We start from the raw sequence: 26,865 nt of genomic DNA on the forward strand, positions 1-26,865 counted from the left end.
TGTCCTGGGCAGAAGGGCCCACTCTCATGACAAGGGCCACCTGGGACCATGAAGGCTGAGGTGGGGAAAGAAGTCAGGCAGATTGGGCCAGGGGGTATGGATCCAAGGACCAGTGTGTGTGTATAGGGGAGGCTGGCTGTCCAGCGGGTCTGGAGGTGGGATGGGGAGGGCAGAAGCCAGGGACGGGGTGGAGAGTTGGCTGTCTTGCGGGTCTAGGGGTAGGATGAGGAGGCCTACAGCCAGGGGCAAGAGTAGGGGACCTGCTGTCCCACTTCCAAAGGGGACCCCAGCCCTTCTCACCTGCAGGTCCCTGGAGCTGCAGGGCCAGCCCTGTGGCAGGGCTATATAGTGGAGTTTCTGGGCCACACCCTGGGCCACGTGCCAGGCAGATGATGCCAACTTCCTGGAGGAGGCTGCCATCCTCACGGCCAGATGAAACGGGAAACTGTGAAGGCCTGGGAAGGAGGGACGGTGATTCTGGATGCCTGGGTTCCAAGAAGGGAGTGAGGACAGCTGGTGGCCATTCCCTGGAAGTCTTCTGGAGAGTTTGGTCCTGGAAGGGTGGGGTCCCTGAGGGAGACAGCTGGGGAGCAGGCAGCTGAGCACCTGGGTCCCTGGGTGGAGGTGGGGTGGGGTGGGGGTGTGGGCAGTGAGGGCGGGAGGTGGCATGTGGTCATATTTGCTGGTTTAGTGGCTAGATTCCTTCCTTTGGCTCCTGCCAGGAACAACAATGAGGGACCCATATCCGGGTCCTGGTTCCTTCTCAGTCCCCACAGGCTGGGGAGTCCCTAGCCACCCACATCCTGCTTCCAGACACCACTAGGGGCAGGTGTCTGGGATGGGCAGGAGTCTGAGGCTATGGAGTGGGACACAAGACCTCCACCGCAGGCCAGCGGGGCGTCTGCGGTTTCTCATCTGCAAAATGGGAACACCAAAACCAGCCTCTCTGGGCATCTTTACGTCCCAGAGATGTAAAAAAATTCTCAAGGACTGTAGAGCTGGGGGGCAGCCTCCTCTGGTGTGGGCACTGGGACTGAGGCGGTGTGTGAAGAAGGGACAATGGCCTCTGTTTCCTGGTTCCACACAGACACCCGGATTCTACTTCTGATCCCAGACACCTGCCCCTCAGTGGTGCTGGAAACAGGATATAGGTGGCCAGGGACTCCCCAGCCTGTGGGGACTGAGGAAGAGCCAGGACCTGTTGGTTTTGGAGTTTTTTTGTGTGTAGGGAGGGTTTGCTCTTAGCAGGGGCTAGCTGAACAGGTTTAGGGGACTCTGTGCCTCTCCATCACCCCAGAATTTGCCTGAGATGGGAGGTAGAGGTCTAGGTTGCACACAAGGAGCAGAAGAATGAGCTGAAAGTTGGGCTTTCTCAGCTGGAGTCAGCTCCTCTGAGGGGCTGGCCTGACCCATGCCCTGCCTACCTTCTCCCTGACCCGGGATCTCATTGTTTGCTGGGGGAGTTTCCCCTGGGACCAGCAGCTGCAAAGCCTGGGTGCTCTCTTGGACCAACACCCTAGCAGCTGCTGCCCCTGGGGCTCCTCCTCTCTTATCACAGGAGCCTGGGCCTCTGGGAGGCCAGAGCGGGTGGGGGGCTTCTCTCTCTCTGGAGCTCCAACCAATCCCCACGCCCACCCAAGAAATGTTCCTGGAGGGAAACATAAAGGCTAAGAGGTGACTGGGACATAAAGTCAAACAGGAAAATGAGGTGAGTAAATAGGAGACTGGCTAAAAGCCAGAGATAACAAGAAACAAGCAGGGGCAGGGGACCCACAGGAAGTGGAAGTTTTGGGAAAAGGATGCCTGGGTCCCTGAGGGGTCTAAAAGTTGGTGGAAGGGGCTGCTGGGTCCCTGAGACGGAGAAGGACTCGGAGGAGGAGACGTCGGCATTCCTAGGAGGAAACAGCAATTGCAAACCAAGATGTGAAAATTCTCTGTCAGGCCAGGCGCAGTGGCTCAGCTTATAATTCCAGCATTTTGGGAGGCTGAGGCAGGAAGAATGCTTAAGGCCACGAGTTTGAGACCAGCCTGGTTCAAGACCAACATAGTGAGACCCTGTATCTACAAAAAAATACAAAAATTAGCCAGGCACGGTGGTGCATGCTTGTAGTCCCAGCTACTTGGGAGGCTGAGGCAGGAGGATCACTTGAGGCCACAAGGTCAAGACCAGCCTGGGCAACATAGTGAGACCCTTTCTCTACAAAAAATATAAAAATAAACCGAGTGTGGTGGCATGCACCTGTAGTCTCCACCATTCAGGAGGCTAAGGTGGGAGGATTGCTTGATCCTAGGAGTCTGAGGCTGCAGCGAGCCGTGATCATGCCACTGCACTCTGGCCTGGGGAGAAAAAGAAAAAAGAAAATAAAATCCTCTGTGTGCGATACGCCTCTTGTAGTTAGAGGCACTCAGAGACAAATGGGAGGTGAAGGGAAAGAATCAGGTGAGTTTCATGGGTGTTTCTGGCCCTCAAGTCTCTCTAAGCCTTGGGGTTTCCCCTGGTTGATCACAGAAAGAAGCTTCCTGCCTTCAAAATTCATCATCGCTCTCCACAGCCAGAGTCCCCAGAAATGGGGTGGTTGTGGTGGGAGATCTCACAAATTAATACTCTGTATGTGCCAATCCCCTTGGGTCTTCTTTCTCACTCCTTTTAAGGCCCAAGTGTGTGTGTGTGTGTGTGTGTGTGTGTGCGTGCGTGTACACCCCTGTACTTTACCCTGTATTATATCAACTCTCAGGAAACCCTTTGGTGACCCGGGAAATAAACTCTGGGGACACTTCCTTATGGTCAGAGAAATTGCATCCATCCCTCCACTGGCAGCCTTGCTCTGAGCCCAAACAAGGGTATTTGTGTACCTGAGCCTTTCGGCCTCTTCCTGCTTATCTGCCTCTGTCTCCTTGCAGCATGGGCACTGGCTACACCATCCCAGACCCCTGGGCCCCTCTGACTAGTCTTGGCTTTATAGACCGGAGCACAGTGGAAGAGAATTTACCCTCTCCAGCTAAATTCAGGCTTGCGGGCAATTTCTAACTTAATTCCTTTACGCTCTGGATCCCACAATCCGACTTCCATAGGCACTGAACGTTTTGTTAAACTCTCCAATGACCCATTATTTGCAACTTGCCTCTAGTTCCTTCCCTCTAACATTTGACATTCACACTTCCTCTCTGCCTATAATAATTGAAATTCTATAGGAGATGTTCTCTGACCATAATGGAATCAGCTTGAAATGCATAACAGAAAAACAGGAAAATCTCCACTCATAAGGATATTGAGCAACTCACTTCTAAATAATCCATGGGCCAAAGAGGAAGTATCAAAAATACATAGAATTAAATGAAAATGAAAAGAAGATATTTCAAAATATGTGGGATATAGCTAAAGGGAAATTTATGGCATTAAATATTTACATTAGGAAAGAGGAAAGTTCTTAAACCAATATTCTAAGCTCTTCTTACACAAGAAAGTAGTAAAAGACCAAAACAAACACAACGCAGAAGAAAGGAAATAATGAAGAGCAGAAATTAATAAAACTGAACATGAGAAAATCAATGAAACAAAAGAACTACTTCTTTGTTGTTGTTGTTGTTGCTAACAAGACCAAGGCTTTGAATTTCCCAAATGTATTTATGGATTTGTCTATTGTTGAATAGAGCATTCTATAAATATCAATTAGATCCTGTTGATTAATGCTGTTATTCAGTTCTTTGATATTCTCACATATTTTATCCCTGGTAGTTCTATCAATTTGGTGAGATTGAGGTTTTTAATTCTCCAACTATATTTGTGGACTTGTCTATTTCACCTTTCAGCTCTATCAGTTTTTGCTTCATGTACTTGAATCTCTGTTGTTTGGTACACATACCTTAGGATTGCAATGTCTTGGCAGAATGATCCTTTGTTTTTAGCAATGTTTTTCGCTCTGAAGGAAAGTATTTTCGTGTTAATATAGTACTTCCTTCCTTTTAAAAATTTATATTTAAAATTATACATACATATATGTATATATATATATATATTTTTTTTTTTTAGACAAGAGTCTTGCTCTGTTGCCCAAGCTGGAGTGCAAGGGCATGATCTCGGCTCACTGCAGCCTCTGCCTCCCAGGTTCACGCAATTCTCCTGCTTCAGCCTCCCAAGTGGCTGGGATTACAGGCACCTGTGACCACGCCTGGCTAATTTTTGTATTTTTGATAGATACGGGGTTTCACCATGTTGACCATGCTGGTCTTGAACTCCTGACCTCAAGTGATCTATCCGCCTTGGCCTCCCAAAGTTCTGGGATTACAGGGGTGAGCCACCGTGCCCAGCCTAAAATTTATATTTATAATAACATAAATTAATAAAATTAATATATTTTTCTATTCTTTTATTTTCAACCTACCTATGTTGTTATATTTGGAGTAAAGTTTTTTGGAGACAGTATCTAGTTGGATCATTTTTTAAATCCACTCTACCAATCTCTGGCTTTTTATTTCATGTAAGCAGACAGACTATTTACATTTAAAGTAGTTATTGATATGTTTGGACTTAAGTTTAACATTTTAATATTCATTTTCCATTTGTTCCATTTCTCATTCTTATTTTTTCTTGCATTCCTGTGAGTTACATGAGCATTTTTTAGCATTCCATTTTGATTTATATTATTTTTGAATACATAATTTGTAGAATTTTCTTAGCACTTGCTCTAGTACTACAATATACATATGTAACTGATTATAATCCAACTTATGAATATTTTACCACTTTGATTGAAGTGTTGAAACTTTACATCCATGTAGATCCTTTTACCCTCCCACTTATACATATGCGTGTGTGTATACACATATAACTATTTTAAGTATTGTCTCTTCCTATAGACATCAGATAATACTATAATTTTTTCTTCAACCAACTACAATTTTTAGAAACTCATGAGAAGGGTAATCTGCTATAGTTATCACTATTTTTGTCCATTCTGCTATTCTTCCTTCCTTTCTAAAGTTCTGAGCCTTTTCCTGTAATCATTTGGAGTTTGGAGAACTTCCTTTAATCATTCTCTAAAAATAATTCTGCTGATGGCAAAGTCTTGTAGTCTTCCTTCATCTAAAAGCTTTTTATTTCTTCTTCATACCCCGTAGATAGTTTTGCTAGATGTAAGATTCTCGGCTGGGCACAGTGGCTCATGCCTGTAATCCCAGCACTTTGGGGTGCTGAGGCGGGCAGATCACAAGCTCAGGAGTTCCAGACCAGCCTGGCCAACATGGTGAAACCCTGTCTCTAATAAAAGTACAAAAATTAGCCGGGCACAGTGGCGGGCACCTGTAGTCCCAGCTACCTGGGAGGCTGAGGCAGGAGAATCACTGGGAGGTGGAGGTTGCAGTGAGCCAAAAGCACACCACTGCACTCCAGCCTGGAGGACAGAGCGAGACTGTCTCAAAAAAAAAAAAAAAAAAAGATTCTCAGCAGATATTTTCTTTCAGCACTTGAAGAGTACTGCTCCAGGCTTTCTTCTCCATGGTTTTTGATAAGAAATTTTTTGTCATTTGATCAGTGTTCCCTATAGACAATTTATAATTCCTCTCTAGCTGCTTCCAAGATAGTTTCATTGTTTGCCTTTGCTTTCATAAGTTAGTTGTACTGCGTTTTGGCATGGAATCCGTCAGATTTATTCTGTTTAGCTTCTTGCATCTGTAGGTTTATGTCTTTTGCCAATTTGGGAAGGTTTGGTCATTATTCTTCAAATATTTTTCAGCCCCACTTTCTTTTCTCCTTCTGTTAATCTGATAATACAAATGTTAGCTATTATATAATTGTCCTGCAGGTTCTCTGAGCCCTTGTTAGTCATTTTCTGTTTCTCTTTTTTAAAGTTGATTGTCTCTCTGTTTTTTGGATTGGGTAATTTTTATTGTTCTATCTTCAAGTTCACTTCTTATTTCCTTTGTCATAGTTGCTCTGCTCTTGAGCCTTTCCAGTGAGTTTTTATTTTAGTTATTGTATTTTTCAGTTTTATCATTTTCATTTGATTCTTTAAGAACATACTTTCCATTTCTTTGGTGAGATTTTCTTTTCTTTCCCATCTTTGCAAGGAATTTCTACTTGCTTGGTGAAACATTTTTATGATGGCTACTTTAGATCTTTGTCAGATAATTCTAAAATCTTTCATCTCAGTGTTAGATTGTTGATTGGCTTTTCTCATTCAAGTTGTGATTTTTCTGGTTGTTCATATTATGTATGATTTTTAAATTATATCCTGGACATTTCTGGTATTATGAGAGGAGACCCTGGATCCTATTTAACTCTTCCATTTTAGCAGTCACCGTTTTTAGGTTAGCATGCAGGTCCTGGCCTACTTTTGTGTGCTGTGATTCCAATGACAATTTAGTTTTCAGAGCCCTTGCATTATTATTCTGGTCTATTTCATTTGCCTGGTGCTGGTTGAGCTCATACCCAATTCCTGTTAGTACCACCAATGGAGGTTAAAAGCATTTTCTTGGGGCCTGCTTGGTGCTGCTAGGTTAGGAGTAGGAGACACTGGCACAAAAGGGTGGAGAGTACTTCCCTGGGCTGTGTGGTGCCAGCAGGGCTCTTCCTTCATCTCTGCCATCCACCAGGGTGGGGAAAGCACCTACCTGGGTGCTTTCTGCTGCTGGATAGGGGGCTGGGGAGATGCCGGATCTAGACCACCTCCTGTCGTTGGGTAAGAAATTGAGAGATGCTGGGCCACTGAGATGTTTCTCGAGTTCTAAGGCCCCTTGTCAGTTTTCCTTCTTTTTATCTTTCAGAGTCCTCTTAAGAATATCTGTTATGTTATTCCAGGGTTTTTAGCAGAGAGGAGCCAGGAAAAATAAATCTATGTCATCTTGACAGAGATGTTACCATCATCCTGGCTTGTTGTAGTCTCCTAAGATAGAAATCAAGTGAGATTACCAGACACAGTATTAAAGAGAAAAAAAAAAGTTTGTTTCAGTTTGTGCAGAAGGGAGGTCAGCACCATGAAAGGAAAAGGGTAGGCTGCTCCCCACAGGGAGCAAGTCGATCTGTGTTGTAGGGGTCCAGATGCCATGATGTGCCTGTCATCATGTGTTAACAAGGGATTTCTTGGCGCCTGCACAATGGTTCAACATGGTTTTTCATACATTGCACGTAATATTGGCATTGTAAATCTCTACCTCTGAGCATGATTTTTAGCATTGAAATAAGGAAAATATCACTGTAAGTTGAAACTTAAGCTGTTCCTGTGGCTTTCTGGGGAAGTCCCTAAGCCCCTAAAGCAGGAACTTGTGGTTAATAGCTTCTTGGGCCTCTGATGCTGACTGGCTGGAGATTAGGTATAGAACAGGAATTAAAAGAAATAAAGAATGTGTAAGCAAAACTTGGTTGTATGTAAGCAAACCCAATTCCCCCTGAGGAAGAGAAAGAGCTGGAGTCCTTTAAAATTAACTGCCTGTTTTTCTATGGCTAGTGAGCCTTATCTCTCCCTTTCCCAGGCATTGTGAAGACTCTGTTTCTCTAGCTGTGCAGCTGTAAGATCACTAGACAGATAATCTCAAATTGTAAAACATGCTGTTCCTTGAAAAAAAATGATATAATGCATGTCTCAGTTGAATGACTGTCTTTGTTTCTCACTTCTGTGATATGCTTCCCCCTGCACAGATCTCCCCCAGCCCCACGAAATGCTTAAAAGGTAGCTTGGCTCTTTGTTCAGGGCTCAGTCCTTTGGATGTTAATCTGACTGGGTCGGTGCACCTGAATAATTAAATAATTCCTCCTCAACCCCACAGTCTCTCTGATTCCTTAATTAACCTGCCGCAGATAAGCTACAGCTTGAGTAAGGGGTTTTTGTTCTTTTTCACTAAACCACCTCAAAATAGGAAGCCAGCCAGCTGTCTCATTCCCAGCCAAGAGATTTCATTCTCCTTATTCTTAAGGAGCAAAGGTCTCTTCTGGAACTACTTCCTGCTAAGCATGGACATAGTCTCTACATCTATTTCCAGGAGGAGTAGAAATTTCTTATGGCTTGCTGAAGGGGCTGATACGGCTCTGGGCTAGTGGTCTCTGAAACAGGCTGGAAGCCTGGCAAGACCATTTACTTGGCATGAAAGCATTACAGTCTGAAAGACATGAATTTTACCAGCAGGTTAAGCAAGCATGGTTTAAAAATTAAAAATTTAAAGATGAAAAACTTTAAATATTAAAAGAAGAAAGATAGCCAATAAGGGCTTAAGAAAGGGAGGAACCAAGTTACAAGCCTTACAAGGGTAAGGTTGATCTGACAGCATTCTACACTAAGTTGACTTCCTTTACCAAAAGAGTGTAACCAATTTCCTGATTGTAAATTGCCTGGGTGTTAACCTCTACTTGCCCAGTAGTATTTATCCAAGTGCAGCGGGAGGTGTGGTGACTGTACAAACATCTTCCTGTTCAGCTAATAAGTAACCTAGAAGTCTTGCATGACGATTAACTTGACATGAAACTATTGTAGTCTGAAAGACACAAATTTTACCAGCAGGTTAAAGAAGCATGGTTTAAAGATTAAACGAAGAAAGATAGCTAATAAGGGCTTAAGAAAGGAAGGAACCAAGTTATGGAAGGTAAGGCCAAGCAGTTGTCCAACACCACATTAGCAAGAGAATTGAGGGAGGTTTTTAGCCTTTCCAGGGCCTGCCTCACCTGGTCCACTATATGCCTAGGGCTATTGTGACTCCAGGTACCCTGCACCCAGACTAAAAGGAAGAGGTTACAGTGAGATAGAAGAGGGTACAGTGGCCGGGCGCAGCGGCTCACGCCTGTAATCCCAGCACTTTGGGAGGCCGAGGCGGGTGGATCACGAGGTCAGGAGATCGAGACCATCCTGGCTAACACGGTGAAAACCCCATCTCTAAAATACAAAAAAATTAGCCAGGCATGGTAGCATGCACCTGTAGTCCCAGCTACTTGGGAGGCTGAGGCAGGAGAATCCCTTGAACCCAGGAGGTGGAGGTTGCAGTGAGCCGAGATCGTGCCACTGCCCTCCAACCTGGGCAACAGAGTGAGACTCCGTTTAAAAAAAAAAAAAAAGAAGAGGGTACAGTGGGAGCATGATTCATGCCAGGCCCTCACCATGTCTTGAGTATGACCTGTGCACCTGAGCTAATAGGGAAATGATCCCAAACCATCTTACCCAACTGGGGTAATATTTTATTATTATATTGTCTGCTAAATTTTCCCCAAGTTGATAATGTATTTTAAAGCCTGATTTAAGTCTTCATCTATTAGAAAGTTTGTCTTGAGAAAGGACTGCTCCAATAGGTCATTTTAAAAGGGCTGAGCTTTAAGTTCCCCTTTGGGGTGGATCTTATTCTTAGTAAGGCAATAGGGAGGCACTTAATCCATGATTTCTGGGCTTCTTGGCATAGTGTAGCCAAGGTTCTTTTTAAGGGTTTGATTCATTCTCTCAACTTTCCCGGAAGATTGAGGATGCCAGGCAGGGTGAAGTTTGTGTTGGATGCGAAGATGGCTAGACAGCCCTTTGGTGACCTAGATGATAAAAGACAGCCTGTTGTCACTTTGTAGGGAAGCTGGAAGCCCAAACCTAGGAATTCCTTGTTTAAGCAGCCATTCACTTTTTGTTTGTCTGGTTTGGTTTGGTTTTTAATTTTTTTTTTGACAGAGTCTCATTCTTGTTGCCCAGGTTGGAATGCAGTGGCATGATCTCAGTTCACTGCAACCTCCACCTCCAGGGTTCAGGTAATTCTCCTGCCTCAGCCTTTCTAGTAGCTGGGATTACAGGTGCCCTGTGCCACCACGCCCAGCTAATTTTTGTTTTGTTTTGTTTTGTTTTTTTGAGACGGAGTCTCATTCTGTCACCCAGGCTGGAGTGCAGTGGTGCAATCTTGGCTCCCTGCAAGCTCCGCCTCCCGGGTTCATGCCATTCTCCTGCCTCAGCCTCCCGAGTAGTTGGGACTACAGGCGCCTGCCACCATGCCCAGCTAATTTTTTGTATTTTTAGTAGAGACGGGGTTTCACCGTGTTAACCAGGATGGTCTTGATCTCCGGATTGTGATCCGCCCGCCTCAGCCTCCCAAAGTGCAGGGATTACAGGTGTGAGCCACCGCGCCTGGCCTTAATTTTTGTATTTTTAGTAGAGATGGGGTTTCACCATGTTGGTCAGGCTGGTCTTAAACTCCCGGCCTCAGGTGATCCGCCCACCTCAGCCTCCCAAACTGCTGGGATTACAGGCGTGAGCCACCGCATCTGGCCTTTAAGCAGTCATTTACAAACTTCAATTGCTTTTTCTGTTTGTGTGGGGAAAGCTTCCACCCAGCCTGCGAAAGTGTCTATAAAAATCAGAATATATTTGAATTCCCCTTTAGGGGTATCTGTGTAATTCGCCAATCTTCTCCAGGATAGGTCTTCTTATGCTGCACTGGGGCAGAGCCAGTGGATGGGCTCAGGAATTATTTCTAAGACAAATTTCACACGCTTGAGTTACAGAGTCCACTGTGGCTTTTTTATTTTTATTTTTTGAGACTGAGTCTTACTCTGTCACCCAGGCTGGAGTGCAGTGGCATGATCTTTGCTCACTGCGGCCTCTGCCTCTCAGGTTCAAGCAATTCTCCTGCTTCAGCCTCCTGAGTAGCTGGGATTACAGGCATGCGCCACCACACCCAGCTAATTTTTCTATTTTTAGTAGAGACGGGATTTCACTAAGTTGGCCAGGCTGGTCTCAAACTCCTGACCTCAGGTAATCCACCCACCTCAGCCTCCCAAACTGCTGGGCTTACAGGTGTGAGCCACTGCACCTGGCCCACTGTGACTTTTTCTTTTTTTTTTTTTTTTTTTGACAAGGTCTCGCTTTGTCACCCAGGCTGGAGTGCAATTGTGCGATCTTGACTCACTGCTGCCTCAAACTCCTGGGCTCGAGCAATCCTCCCACCTCAGCTTCCCAAGTAGTTAGGACCACAGATGCATTCCACCATGCCCAGATAATTTTTAAAAATGCTTTTGTAGAGACACGGTCTTATCATGTTGCCCAGGCTGGTCCTGATCTCCTGGGCTCAAGCAATCCTCCTGCCTCAGCCTCCTCAAATGCTGGGATTACTGGTGTGAACCACCATGCCTGTTATGCTGTAGCTTTTAAAGCCTTGCTCACTAGGAGATTTTGGGTTAAATTCCATAGTGAGTCTCTGTCATAATGAGTTTCCTCATGAAGTCTTTTGATGACTTTCCATTGGTCAGCTTCTGGTAGGAAGAGGCATTGTTGCTGATCCTCTAGCCACCCTGACCATTTAAGTTATACCCTCCTTCATCTGCTCATTTTTTTTTTTTTTTGATGGAGTCTCGCTCTGTTGCCCAGGCTGGAGTGCAGTGGTGCCATCTCAGCTCATGGCAATCTCTCCCTCCTGGGTTCAAGCTATTCTCCTGCCTCAGCCTCCCAGGTAGCTGGGACTACAGGCATGCACCACCATGCCCAGCTAATTTTTGTGTATTTTAGTAGAGACAGGGTTTCACCATGTTGGCCAGGCTGGTCTCGAACTCCTGACCTTAGATGATCCTCCTGCCTTGGCCTCCCAAAGTGCTGGGATTACAGGCATGAGCCATCACTCCCGGCCAACCACTGCCAACTTTTTTTTTTTTTCTTTTTGAGACGGAGTCTCGCTCTGTCCCCTAGGCTGGAGTGCTGTGGTGCGGTTTCAGCTCACTGTAAGCTCCACCTCCCGGGTTCACGCCATTTTCCTGCCTCAGCCTCCCAAGTAGCTGGGACTACAGGCGCCTGCCACCACGCCCGGCTAATTTTTTGTTTCCAGTAGAGACGGGGTTTCACCATGTTAGCCCAGATGGTCTTGATCTCTTGACCTCGTGATCCACCTGCCTCGGCCTCCCAAAGTGCTGGGATTACAGGCATGAGCTACCGCGCCCGGCCCAGCTGCCTGTTTGGCAGCTCTATCAGCCTGGTTGTTTCCTTGGCTGATTAAAGAATTGTCTTTTTGTTGCCCTTTACAGGACATAACAGCTATTTGGGCAGGGAGCTTAATATGGTTTGGCTCTGTGTCCCCACCCAAATCTCATCTCGAATTGTAATCCCCTCATGTCAAGGGAAGTACTTGGTGGGAGGTGACTGGATCACGGGGGCAGTTTCCCCAATGCTGTTTTCACAATAGTACGTGAGTTCTCATGAGATCTGATAGCTTAAAAGTGTGTGGCTTCCTTCACTCACTCTCCTGCTGCCATGCAAGATGTGCCTTGCTTCCCCTTCACCTTCCGCCATGATTGTAAGTTTCCTGAAGCCTCCCAGCCATGCAGAACTGTGAGTCAATTAGACTCTCTTTGTTTATAAATTACCCAGTCTCAGGTATGTCTTTATAGCAGTGTAAGAACAGACTAACACAGAGATGAACTGCCTCAAGGAGGAATAAAATCGCTTCATTGGGTTTTGTCGGGGTGCTCCTGGCAGTTAGCATTCTCCTCTTTCCAGACAGCTGCATGAGTATGGAGCATTAGGAATCCATACTTAGAATCAGTATATATATTAAGTCTCTTCCCTTCTTCAAGCTGAAGAGCCCTTAACTAAGGCTTGGAGCTCTGCTTCCTGAGCTGAAGTGCTTAGGGGAAGTTATTTTGCCTCTCTGGTCCAGCGTAGGCTGACAATAGCATGTTTTGCCTTCTGGGCTCCATTTTATTTGTTTTTTTTTTTTTTTTTTTAGATGGAGTCTCGCTCTGTCACCCAGGCTGGAGTGCAATGGCGTGATCTTGGCTCACTGCAACCTCCGCCTCCCAGGTTCAAGCGATTCTCCTGTCTCAGCCTCCTGAGTAGCTGGGATGACAGGCGCATCATGAGCCCAGGACTTTGAGACCAGCCTGGGCAACACGGTGAAACCTGTCTCTGCTAAAATACAAAAAATTAGCTGGGTGTGGTGGCGTGCCACCATGCCTGGCCTGCAGGCTCCATTTTCTACAAAACAACTCCCATCTGTAAACCATTCTTCATCTGGATTCTCTCAAGGGGTCTCCCGTAAATCTATCCAACTAGAATAGATCTGCTCCAAAGTTTCCACATAGGTGTGTTCCAGTGTCCCCAAGGTGGGCAAGGGAAGGAGGGTGGCAGGATTCAAGGACTCATATATCTTTAAGGTCAAGTCTGGGGTGTCTAACAGTGGGGCTTGATTTTGAGTTAACCTTCCCCGAGTTAGCCAGTGGCTCCCTTTGATTTCCAACAAATTCTGGACCAGGTAAGGAGTATAAACCTCAAGGGATTGGCCTAGCATGAGTTTGGAGATCTCCCTGACCAGGAGGCTGGTGGCTGCCACTGCCCTAAGACAGCCAGGCCACCCCTGGGCTACTGGGTCCAGTTGATTTAAAAAATAAGTCACTGGCCTTTGGACAGGCCCTAGCTTCTGAATTAGGACTTCCAGGGCTTGCCCAGAGAGGTGGAGGCTATCTGGAAACCCCGGGGGGGTAGTAGCACTGTCCAAGTACAGTGGGGAGCTTCCTGAGTCTCTGGATCCTTCCATTCAAAGACAAAAATGTAGGTGGAGTCAGGATGCAGCATATATTAAAGAAAACATCCTTTAGATCCAGTACAGTGTAAAACTGTGTGCACCCAGGGACTTGAGAGTGGAGTGTGTATGAATTAGGGACTGAAGGATGTGTGGGAACAACTGAGTCATTCACTACTCTAAAGTGTGGAAGAAACTGGTATTCTACATTTGGTTTCTTCACAGGCAGGACTGGGGTATTACAAGGGGACTGCAGGGCTGAATTAGTCTGTTCTGTATCAATGTTTCTAGGAGGGGCCATATCCCTTGTAGGGCTTCTGGCCTCAAATGGTATTTTGGCTTGCATGGGTAGGGTAGGCCTGGCTTAAGCTTTATTTTAATATTCTCCTCATTGATGACCTGTCCTGAAATGTTGGTATCCCATACAGACTTTTCCACTCAAATCAATATCTTTTCTAGGACTGGGGGTAGCTTCTGATCTTGGGGAGCCAAAAGGGCCAGTAAATGGATTCCTTTCTCAGGAGGCACTGAGACTTGTATGGCATTCCCCTGGAGGGAAACTGAGGCTCCCAACTTAGATAATAAGTCATGAACCATTAAAGGAAGGGGACATTCAGGGACATATAGGAAGGAATGAGTGATAGCCTTAGATCCAATTTTACAAGTCAAAGGAAAGGTAAACTGTCTTACCTTGGGTTGACCATCTGTTCCCGTCACTGTACAACTGGCGCTGAACAGAGATCCATCAGGATGGGTCAGGACAGAGTAGGGGGCTCTGGTATCCATAAGGAATTCAGTTTCCTACCTGCCATATTGAGGGTGACCCAAGGCTCCACAGTGGTGATGGTGATGGAACTCTTCAGGACTGGAGGCAGATAAGCATTTGAGAACACCTCATTCAGAGCGGGTAGCCTTTTTATTTGAGAGGCCAGCAACAAGAGGAGTGGGCTGGGGAGGTCTACTCCATCCTGGCTTCCCAGAAAAGAATGGACAGTCCTTTCTCCAGTGCCTCTTCTTACAGTAAACACACTGGTTGCACCCCATTTCCACGGACACTGGATGGGGTTTAATCCCCTCCCCGCCCCCCGCATTCGGGTTTCTCTGTTACCTAAGGTCACCTCAAGGTGGGCCTGTGATTATAGCAGCCAAAATGTGTGTCTTCCTTTTTATTCTCTCATTTTTCTACACCTTCTCTGCCTGGTCCCAGTTGCTAAAAATGTTGAAGACCTCTGCTACCAACGTTGCTTGAGGGGTTTAAGGGTCAGCTTTCAGCTTTTGAAGCTTTTCCCAAATGTCTGGCACAGCGTGGGTTATAAAATGTATGGCCAGAAGTGTTAGGCCTTCATTGGTCCTTGGGTCTATGTTACTATACTTTCTAAAAGCCTCAGAGAGCCTATTAAGGTACCCAGCTGGATTTTCATCCACTTCCTGAGCAATTATTTTACTTTATTATACTTTACTGGTTTTGTCTGACACCCTCTGATATGCAATTAAGGAAGTGACTGATCCTTAACCAGTCCCTGTCATCCGTATAAACCCATTGCATGTTCTGCTCTGGGACTGCCTCACCAGATACCCAGTAAATGACATGGCCAGGATTATATCTGGCCATCTCCTCTGCATATTTCTTACCCTTTCCAAGATTCGAGTTTTTTCACCAGGAGTACAACAATGAGTTAGGACTACAAGAACATCTTGTCAAGTCAAAGGAAAGGTTAGACTAAACTTAATAAATTCATCACTAAACCTATCTGGATTGTTCAAGAACCGGCCAAACCAATCCTTGCCTTGATTTATGTCTGACATTGGTAAGGGTCCATGTACCTGAGCTGCCCCTCTAGTTCCATCCATTACCTCCCAGGGGGAAAGCAGCTCTGGTATGGTGGGGAAGTGAAGGAGGGTGCTGACTTGGAGCCCAGTTGGAGCCACACTGGGGACAGCACTGAGAGTTGTTGAGGAGTAGAAGGGGAAAGCCTTCCTGACCCAGCATGGTATGGAGGAGGCTCCAGACAGAAGGAGAAAGGATCCACAGTAGCAGAGAGGCCTGCTTCCCACCCTGCCCTTAGAAAGGTAGTGAGAGAACTGAGCCCTAGGGGTTAAAATCTGAGACAGGACTTGGCTCATCTCTCAGCTGTTGCTTGAGAGGTGCCATATAAACCTGGCAGGAGTCCTAGAGTTTGAGATCCAGATATAATTTCCTGAGGGCCTGCATGTATGGAATCTCAAGCTATTTATTAGAATTTTTTACAGTATATATCCAATTGGAAAATGATGTTGTAACTGAAGGACCCCATTCTCAGGTCATTTCTCTTGGTACCCCAGGGGATACTGAGGCCAAGCAACATCACAGAGGAACACGAGCTTCTTTTTCTTTGTAATATCTCATTTAAGCTGATCCCAATTACAGAGGATGCATCCAAGGGGGGGAATCTTTTGGGATGTCTGTAGTGTTTCCCATGGTAGAGCTGGTGTCCTGTAATCAAGAGGTCTGGTGAGGGATGCAGCCTCTGACTCTGACAGTCTTCACAATTGCAGCACACATCCTGGTCTGACTCATCCCAGACCTTCAAATCCCTGGCAAGAACTAAGCAAGCCAAAGAGGACAGAGGGAGGAGAGCAGAATGAGGGGGCTTGAGAACTTTTAGCTCTTGGATTTGCCAGCTTCAACCCACAAAGTCTAGCAAGTAGTAGATTTTACATCAGCTCCAAGTAGAACTTACTCTACACCCACATTTATTTACATGGACTCTAACAAGAAACGAGATGATGTACTAGACAGAGGAAAAATTTCATCTGGCCTAATGAGTAAGGCTTCCTTCCAAGAATCCTGGAGGGTGGCTTCACCCATGCAACAAGGACCAGAAACAAGAACACATTTCCATTCAGACAACTGACAAAACAGATTATAAACGTCCAGGCTCCACAAAGAAGAATACGGTCAGGGAAAATACTGAGTGGTTTCAGTATTTGAAACAAAAGAGAATTCCAGATTGCCGGCTGGTACCTAGCCCACACATGTCTGGGGCAGTTCCCTAGACCAATCTCAGAAGAGCCAGCCAGAATCACTCCAACTGCCCACGCAAGTTTCCCAGAAGGGCTAACTGGAATCACCCCAACTTCCCACCCAAATTTCCAAAAACGAGGGAGAGAAGGAGAGACAAAACAAAGAAAGAGGCCCTTATCAATGTCAGACATAAGTCAAGGCAAGGATTGGTTTGGCCGGTTCTTAAACAATCCAGATAGGTTTAGTGATTAATGTATTAAGTTTAGTCTAACCTTTCCTTTGACTTGACAAGATGTTCTACTAGTCCTCACTCATTGTACTCCTGGTGAAAGGTTCAAATCTTGGAAAGGGTAAGAAATATGCAGAGGAGATGGCCAGATATAATCCTGGCCATGCCATTTACTGGGCATCTGGTGAGAGAGAGAGAGAGAGACAGAGAAGAAGAAGAGCAGACTCACCTAGGGTCCAGACTTGACTCTCCAAAGCACCAACACCAAAGCAATAGTCCAGAGTGGCCACCTTTGTTACCACCTGGTCAGTTGCCTCTGTCCTCCAGGAAGTCTTGCTAACTCCTGTGGGGACCTAAAATGAGGGTCCCATCTGGGGTACCAGGAGATGTTACAATCATCCTCGGTTCTTGTAATCTTCCAGGATAGAAATCAAATGAGATTGCTGGGCATGGTGGCTCACCCCTGTAATCCCAGCAATTTGGGAGGCTGAGGCAGGTGGATTGCTTGAGCCCAGGAGTTCAAGACCAGCCTGGGCAACATGGTGAAAACCCATTTCTACTAAAAATACAAAAAAAACAGCTGGGTGTGGTGGTGCACGCCTGTAATCCCAGCTACTTGGGAGGCTGAGGCAGGAGAATTGCTTGAACCTGGAAGGCAGAGGTTGCAGTGAGCCGAGATTGTGCCATTGCACTCCAGCCTGGGTGACAAAACAAGACTCCATCTCAAACAAAAAAAAAAGAAAGAAAAAGAGAATGTTTATTTTAGCTTGTGCACAAGAAAGGTCAGCACTGCAAAAGGAAAAGGGTGGGCTGCACCCCAAAGGGAGCAGGTTGATCTGTCTTATAGGGGCCTAGCTGCTGTGACGTGCCTGTCATTGAATGTTTAGGAGGGATTTCTTTGGTGCCTGCACAGTGGTTCAACACGCTTTTTCATACATTGTATATAACATTAGCATTTTAAATCACCTCTGGGCATGATTTTTAGCATTAAAATAAGGAAAAGTTGAAACAAGCCTAGCTGTACTTGCGGGTCCATGGGGAAGTCCCTAGGCCCCTAAAGCAGGAACTTGTGGTTAATAGCTTCTTGGGCCTTTGATGCTGATTGGCTGGAGATTAGGTAAGCTACAGCTTGAGTAAGGGGCTTTTCTTCTTTTTCTCTGGACCACGTCAAAACAGGAAGTCAGCCAGCTTGCCTGTCACAAAACCAGGAGTTAATAAATAAAATGATTTATTATTTCAATAATGTATTTGTAGGTTCTTTTGGGTTCTCTACACATACAATCATATTGCTTATGAATTAGTTTAATTCCTTCCATTCTCATCTTTATAACTTTTCTTTAGGCTTTCCAATAGATAATTGAATAAAAGATATGATGGGGGCATCCTAGTCTTGCTTCTGATCACAAAGAAAATACTTTCAATTGGTTTTTGTTGTTGTTTGAGAGGGAGTCTCGCTCTGTCACGCAGGCTGGAATTCAGTGGCACAATCTAAGCTCACTGCAACCTTTGCCTCCTGGGCTCAAGTGATCTTTCCATCTTAGCCTCCCAGGTAGTAGGGACTACAGGCACATGCCACCATGCCCAGCTGATTTTTGTATTTTTTTGTAAAGATGGGGTTTTTGCTCAGGCTGGTCTCGAACTCCTGGGCTCCATGATCCACCTCCCTCAGCCTCCCAAAGTGCTGGGATTACACAGATCAGCCACCACACCCAGCCTGTTTTCAATATTTTGCTATTAAGTATGATGCTTACCGTAGCATTTTTGAAAGTATACATTATTGTATTAAAGAAGTTTCCTTCTACTTTTAATTGTTTAATCATAAATAGATGTTTAACTTTATCAAATGATTTTTCTGCATCTGTCTCAATGATATTAATATCCATTGTTGATCATTACCTTGATGTAGAGTTGCTAACTAAGATACAAGACCTCCAGTTCAATTTGAATTTCAGGTGACAATTAATTTTTAGTATAAATATGTCCCATGCCATTTATTGGCTAAATCTGGAAACCTGTCTAGTTCCATTATTTCACCAGGGCTTTGCAAAATGGGGATTTTTAATGTATTATTTTCTCTTCATTTATTAACTACAAGGCAATTATACAAAGAAGCATCCCCTCATTAATTCTCTGGTTACCCTAAATTGTAGTTAATACAGGAAAAGCAACTTAAATGCTTCAATTTTCAGTTTTAGTACATTCTCTCTAAAGGTAACCAAAACGTGTGTGTGCGTGTGCGTGTGTGTGTGTGTGTGTGTGTGTGTGTAATATCCTTATGAATGCATGGAGTTTTAACATTTGAAGTGGTCAAACCTTAGACCAATGGGAGCTGTCTTGGTTTATGGTACATTTCCTACCCAGAACCACAATCATCCATTTCTAAAAGAGCCACAATTCCTATGATTACCAAATTGTATTTATTTATTTATTTTGAGACAAAGTCCTGCTCTGTTGCTGAGGCTGGAGTACAGTGGCATGATCATGGCTCAGCGCAGCCTTGACCTCCTGGGCTCAAGTGATCCTCCTGCCTCAGCCTCCCAAGTAGCTGAGACTACAGACATGCATCACTACACCCAGCTAATTTTTAAATTGTTTGTAGAGACAAGGTCTCCCTATGTTACCCAGGCTGCTCTCAAACTCCTGGATTCAAGTGATCCTCCTGCCTTGGACTCTCAAAGTGCTGGGATTATAAGTGTAAGCCACGTGCCTGGCTCCAAATTGAATTTAGACACTATAATTTGAGCACTAGGGGAGGAACTGCCTTTGTTTCATATTTTTAATTTTGTAAAACATCTGCAGTTCCAGAGCCAAAACTTGACAGTAAGTTATCTTCACAGAGCTTTAGCTGCCATCCCTGTCCTCTCCACATTTCCTCCCTTCTCCTGTGATTAACCATTTTTATGGGGCTTTCATTCAACTTTCCATCATTTCTTTTTGAAAATATATGCAAAGACATACATATATAAGTGTGCGTGTCTGTGCATTTCCCTTTCCTTCTTTTGCAAAAGGTAGCATATTATAGCATATAATACACATTGTGTTTTCTTTTTGTTTTGTTTTGTTTTGTTTTTATGAGACCAAGTCTCACTCGGCCGCCCAGGCTAGAGCTCAGTGTCACGATCTCACCTCACTAACCTCCACCTCCCAAGTTCAAGCGATTCTCCTGCTTCAGCCACTCAAGTATCTGGGATTACAGGTGTGTGCCACTATGCCCGGCTAATTTTTGTATTTTTTAGTAGAGACGGGTTTCACCATGTTGGCCAGGCTGGTCTTGAACTCCTGACCTCAGGTGATCCTCCCACCTCAGCCTCCCAAAGTATTGAGATCACAGAAGTGAGCCACTGAGCCCAGCTCACACTGTTCTTTATTTTACTTTTTTTACTTGACTTTTTTTTTTGAGACGGAGTTTCACTCTTGTTGCCCAGGCTGGAGTACAATGGCACGATCTTGGCTCACTGCAACCTCTGCCTCCTGGGTTCAAGCAATTCTCCTGCCTCAGCCTCCCGAGTAGCTGAGATTACAGGCATGTGCCATCACGCCCGGCTAATTTTGCATTTTTAGTAGAGATGGAGTTTCTCCATGTTGGTCAGGATGGTTTCGAACCCCTGACCTCAGGTGATCCGCCCACCTCAGCCTCCCAAAGCGCTGGCATTACAGGCATGAGCCACTGCGCGTGGCCCATGAGCCACCACGCCAGGCAGGCATGTACTATTTTTCATTCCCACTAGCAATGTGAGAGTGCCAATTTTCCCACAACCTTGGCAAGAGTATGTTATCAATCTGATAGGTGAGAAATGGTATCTCGATACAGTTTTATGTTGCATTTGTAGTATCATGAGATAAATCATTCGTTCATCTGTGAATTCTGTTCTTTCTTTTTCTTACCTTGTTGTGTTTTTGTCATGCATAAAATTGTAATTATTATGTAGTAAAATGTATCAGTCCTTTATTGCTTCTGTAATTTGAATCAGGTAGCAAAAAAAATTGACCACTGCCAGGTTATAAAGAAATTCATCGGCCGGGCACAGTGGCTCACGCCTGTAATCCCAGCGCTTTGGGAGGTCAAGGCAGGAGGATCGCTTGAGCCCAGGAGTTCGAGACCAGCCTGGGTAAAATTGGGAAGTTCTATCTCTACCAAAGAATTACAAAAATTAGCCAGTTGTGCAGGTGTGTGCCTGTAGTCCCAGCTATTCAGGAGGCTGAGGTAGGAGAATTGCTTGAACCAAAGGGGCAGAGGTTGCAATGAGCCGAGATCATGCCACTGCACTCCAGCCTGGACAGTAGAGCCAGACCCTGTCTCAACTTAACACCTAAATGAATAAATTCATTCACATTTAGTAGTTACAGGGTTTCACATTTTAAAATTTAGATCTCTGACCTTTTCACATTTGTCCTGCTGTGTGGTTTGAGGAATGGGTTTAATTTTATACTCTTCCATAGAGTTGTCAGCTTACTCCAGTATCACTTATTAAAAAGTCCTTCTTGTCTCCAGTGATTTGAGATGCAACCTTTATCATATACTAAATATCTATATGCATTTGGGTCTGCTCTGGATTCTCTATTCTGTTCCTTCATTCTGTGGTATTCATGTGCTAATACCACACTGTTTTCATTAGAGGTTTTCTGTTTTAATATCTAGTCAGGTCGGCCAGGCGCGGTGGCTCACGCCTGTAATCCCAGCACTTTGGGAGGCTGAGGCAGGAGAATTACTTGAGTCCAGGAGTTCAAGACCAGCCTAGGCAACATGGTGAAACCCCATCTCTACAAAAAATCAGCTAGGCATGGTGGTGTGCACCTGTAGTTCCAGCTACTCGGAAGGCTGAGGTGGTGTCAGGCCTCTGAGCCTAAGCTAAGCCATCGCATCCTCTGTGACTTGCACGTATATGCCCAGATGGCCTGAAGTAACTGAAGAATCACAAAAGAAGTGAAAATGTCCTGCCCCGCCTTAACTGATGGCATTCCACCACAAAAGAAGTGAAAATAGCCAGTCCTTGCCTTAAGTGATGACATTACCTTGTGAAAGTCCTTTTCCTGGCTCATCCTGGCTCAAAAAGCTCCCCCACTGAGCACCTTGCGACCCCCACTCCTGCCCGCCAGAGAACAAACCCCCTTTGACTGTAATTTTCCTTTACCTACCCAAATCTTATAAAATGGCCCCACCCCTATCTCCCTTTGCTGAGTCTCTTTTCGGACTCAGCCCGCCTGCACCCAGGTGATTAAAAGCTTTTATTCTCACACAAAGCCTGTTTAGTAGTCTCTTCACACAGACGTACATGAAAGGTGGGAGGATCACTTGAGCCTGGGAGGTAGAGGTTGCAGTGAGCTGAGATTGTGCCACTGCACGCCAGCCTGGGCAACAGAGACATCCTGTCTCAAAAAAAAAAAAAACAGTAAAATTGATATGTATAGATTTGTGTAACCACCTCCATGAAGGGGTGGGTTGCCCCTCCACACCTCTGGGTGTTTCTCATTAGGTGGAACGAGAGACTTGGAAAAGAAAGAGACACAGAGACAAAGTACAGACAAAGAATAAAGGGGGCCCAGGGAACTGGCGTTCAGCATACGGAGGCTCCACCGGCCTCTGAGTTCCCTTAGTATTTATTGATCATTCTTGTGTGTTTCTCGGAGAGGGGGATATGGCAGTGTCATAGGATAATAGTGGAGAGAAGGTCAGCAGGTAAACACGTGAACAAAGGTCTCTGCATCATAGACAAGGTAAAGAATTAAGTGCTGTGCTTTAGATATGTATACATATAAACATCTCAATGCCTTAAAGAACAGTATTGCTGCCCGCATGTCCCACCTCCAGCCCTAAGGCGGTTTTCCCCTATCTTAGTAGATGGAATATACAATCGGGTTTTACACCGAGACATTCCATTGCCCAGGGACGGGCAGGAGACAGATGCCTTCCTCTTGTCTCAACTGCAAAGAGGCATTCCTTCCTCTTTTACTAATCCTCCTCAGCACAGACCCTTTACGGGTGTCAGGCTGGGGGACAGTCAGGTCTCTCCCTTCCTACGAGGCCGTATTTCAGACTATCACATGGGGAGAAACCTTGGACAATACCTGGCTTTCCTAGGCAGAGGTCCCTGCGGCCTTCCGCAGTGTTTGTGTCACTGGGTACTTGAGATTAGGGAGTGGTGATGACTCTTAAGGAGCATGCTGCCTTCAAGCATCTGTTTAACAAAGCACATCCTGCACAGCCCTTAATCCATTTAACGCTGAGTTGACACAGCACGTGTTTCAGGGAGCACAGGGTTGGCGGTAAAGTTACAGATGACAGAACAAAATGGAGTCTCCTATGTCTACTTCTTTCTACACAGACACAGTAACAATCTGATCACTCTTTCTTTTCCCCACACCTCCACAATCAAGATACAGTTTCATCACCCCAAAACTTCTCTCATGCTGTCCTTTTGTAGTATCCCTCCCCACCAACCCCTGGAAACCAGTGACCTCGTCTCTGTCCCTTTAATCTTGTGTTTTCAAGAATGTCATACAAATGGAATCAGAAAGTACGTCACCTCCAGTCCTATGTACCCATTTGACTATGGAAAATTTCCACTCGAATGTCCCACAGGTACCTTAGCTCAACCTCATTGCTCTCCTTCCAATATGCCTCTCCTCCTATGTCTAGATTCTAGTCAAACACTATGCCATCATCCAGCAGTCCAAGCTAGGAGTGTCATCCTGGGTTCCTCTTTTTTCCTTTCACCCCTCTTTCTAATTATTCTTTTTTTTTTTTTTTTTTGTGAGACAGAGTTTCGCTCTTGTTGCCCAGGCTGGAGTGTAATGGCACGATCTCGGCTCACCACAACCTCTGCCTCCCGAGTTCAAGTGATTCTCCTGCCTCAGCCTCCAGAGTAGCTGGGATTACAGGCATTCACCACCATGCCCAGCTAATTTTGTATTTTTAGTAGAAACGGGGTTTCTCCATGTTGGTCAGGCAGGCTGGTTTCGAACTCCCGACCTCAGGTGATCTGCCTGCCTCGGCCTCCCAAAGTGCTGGGATTACAGGCATGTGCCACCACACCGGGCTCTAATTACTCTCTTAATCTCATTGCTTATATGTTCTTTATATCTCTCAAAACAATCTATTTCTAAATCCACAACCATTTTACAAGTGATTCTGGCAACCACCTCTCAACTGGATTATTCCAACAGCTTTCTGGGGTTTTTGCTGAGTCTTATCCTTTTGAGTCTCTATCTACATCACAGTAAGCATGATCATCCTAAACAAACACAAATCTTGTTAAGTCATTCCCCCAATCCCCCACTCCCTGCCACTTAAAACCCTTCATGGGTTGTCCCTTGCCCTCAGGACAAATTGTAAGCTCCTTAGGTGACATTCAAGACTTCCTATAATTCAAGCTTTCCTCTCCTATCTCAACCCAAAACTCCTGTTCTCACCCTACATGTCTCCCACACATACTCCCATTTGGGTTGCTTTTTTAAAGTCTAGAATGTCTTTCTCCTCACCTTTGTTTCTTTTTCTTTCTTTCTTTCTTTCTTTTTTTTTTTTTTTTTGAGTTGGAGTCTCACTCTGTCGCCCAGGCTGGAGTGCAATGGCGCAATCTCAGCTCACTGCAACCTCTGCCTCCCGGGTTCAAGCAATTCTCCTGCTTCAGCCTCCTGAGTAGCTGGGATTACAGGGGTGCACCAGCATGCCCAGCTAATTTTCTGAATTTTTAGTAGAGATGGGGGTTTTACCATGTTGGCCAGGATGGTCTCGATCTCCTGACCTCGTGATCCGCTCACCTCAGCCTCCCAAAATGCTGGTATTACAGGCATGAGCCACCGCGTCTGGCTCTCCTCACCTTTCTTAGCTAATTACTACTTGTCCTTCAGGTCTCACCTTGGCTCTAACCTCCTGGCTGGATCAATGCTCTACCTTTCTAATTCCTGCAGGAAAACACTGGACTTTTCTCTTTTTCCTTAGTAGAGAAGTTTTCAGAGTGGGACTGCAGACCCCTGCATGTCCCTGATCCCTTCAGAGGGTCCCTGAGGTCAAAACTATTTTTATAATAATACTAAGATGTTATTCAAATTTTTCACTCTTAATATTTGCACTGATAGTGCAAAAACAATGGTAAGTAAGACTACTGGCCCTTGCCCCAAATCAATTTAGCTAATAATCATCAGATTAATGGAATCTTCTTGTTTTAATATTACACCAAAACTCTACAAGTGGAAGTATCTTAAAGGTTAGTTGCAATATGGTGTCTGAAACGATATCAGTGAATTATTTCCATGCTATTACAGTAAAATCCCTTGGTCTATATTGCACTTTGCATGGATCTTTTACCCATTCATAGTTTTATAGCATCATGCAACAGGAATTTGGAAAATATTGGTGCAGTGAGTTATACAGCTTTCCAAATGTTGAAACATTTGTTATAAAATACTGAAAAATTATAGTCATAGATATCCACATCATTCTAATCTGAAAGGCAATAAGCATTTGGGAAGCTGTCAAGCTCATGGTGGCAGATTAAATATACTTCCATATTACTACTACTTATATATGTGTGGCTACATTTTTTTTTTGGTATATGTTAACCGAAACAAACTATCACAGCACATTGAATGCAAAAGCAGACATTGGCCGGGCGCAGTGGCTCACGCCTGTAATCCCAGCACTTTGGGAGGCCGAGGCAGGAGGACTGCCTGAAGTCAGGAGTTCAAGACCAGCCCGGCCAAGATGGCGAAACCCCGTCCCCACTGAAAATACAAAACACTAGCCGGGCGCAGTGGCTCGCACCTGTAATCCCAGCTACTTGGGAGGCTGAGGCAGGAGAATCACTTGAACCCGAGAGGCAGAGGTTGCAGCAAGCCAAGATCGTGCCATTGCACTCCAGCCTGGGGGACAGAGTGAGACTCTGTCTCAAAAAAAAAAAAAAAAAAAGCAGAAAGAAAAGCAGACATTAAGATCCAGTTGTTTTCCATCAAGCTGGACATTAAAGAGATTTGCAAAAATGCAAAACAATGCTACTCCTCTCTGACCATAATAGAATTAAAGTAGAAATCAATTAACAGAAAGATGTCTAGGAGATGCCCAAATATTTGGAAATTAATCACTCACTTCTAAATAATCCATGAGTCAAAGAAGAAGTATTAAGAAGAAATAGAAAATATTTTTCACTTAATGAAAATAAAATATAACAAAATGTATGTAAGCAATTAAGGCTGTTTTTAGGGGGTAAATTTATATTAGCAAACACATATGTCATGAAAGAAAATCTCAAATCTAACCCTCCACATTAACATTGTAGAAAAAGGCTCCCTCTCCCTCTCCCTCTCCCTCTCCCTCTCCCTCTCCCTCTCCCTCTCCCTCTCTTTCCACGGTCTCCCTCTGATGCCGAGCCGAAGCTGGACGGTACTGCTGCCATCTCAGCTCACTGCAACCTCCCTGCCTGATTCTCCTGCCTCAGCCTGTCGAGTGCCCGCGATTGCAGGCGCGCGCCGCCACGCCTGACCGGTTTTCGTATTTTTTTGGTGGAGACGGGGTTTCGCTGTGTCGGCTGGGCTGGTCTCCAGCTCCTAACCGCGAGTGATCTGCCAGCCTCGGCCTCCCGAGGTGCCGGGATTGCAGACAGAGTCTCGTTAACTCAGTGCTCAATGGCACCCAGGCTGGAGTGCAGTGGCGTGATCTTGGCTCGCTACAACCACCTCCCAGCCGCCTGCCTTGGCCTCCCAAAGTGCCGAGATTGCAGCCTCTGCCCGGCTGCCACCCCGTCTGGGAAGTGAGGAGCGTCTCTGCCTGGCTGCCCATCGTCTGGGATGTGAGGAGCCCCTCTGCCTGGCTGCCCAGTCTGGAAAGTGAGGAGCGTCTCTGCCCGGCCGCCATCCCACCTGGGAAGTGAGGAGCGCCTCTTCCTGGCCGCCATCACATCCTGGAAGTGAGGAGCGTCTCTGCCCGGCCGCCCATCGTCTGAGATGTGGGGAGCACCTCTGCCCTGCCGCCCCGTCTGGGATGTGAGAAGCGTCTCTGCCCGGCTGCCCCGTCTGAGAAGTGAGGAGACTCTCTGCCTGGCAACCGCCCCGTCTGAGAAGTGAGGAGCCCCTCCGCCCAGCAGCCACCCCGTCTGGGAAGTGAGGAGCGTCTCCGCCCGGCAGCCACATCGTCCGGGAGGGAGGTGGGGGGGTCAGCCCCCCGCCCGGCCAGCCGCCCCGTCCG

General features: G+C 45.6%; 1 protein-coding gene across 2 annotated transcripts in view; it reads right to left on the reverse strand.

The window, feature by feature from the left end:
- The window catches only part of FCGBP (Fc gamma binding protein), a 123,328-nt gene that overhangs the window by 87,468 nt on the left and 8,995 nt on the right, over positions 1 to 26,865 (reverse strand). Inside the window, exon 2 of one of the 2 annotated variants that reach the window (XM_055369371.1) lies at positions 301 to 14,320. The gene's annotated coding sequence lies outside the window, so the exon portion shown is untranslated. Of the gene's footprint in view, positions 1 to 300; positions 25,561 to 26,865 lie in introns of those variants that run through there. The other variant, XM_055369368.2, reaches the window with a different exon arrangement.

This window comes from Gorilla gorilla, chromosome 20, assembly GCF_029281585.2.
Source record: "Gorilla gorilla gorilla isolate KB3781 chromosome 20, NHGRI_mGorGor1-v2.1_pri, whole genome shotgun sequence".
In the NCBI taxonomy this organism is placed as follows: domain Eukaryota; kingdom Metazoa; phylum Chordata; class Mammalia; order Primates; family Hominidae; genus Gorilla; species Gorilla gorilla.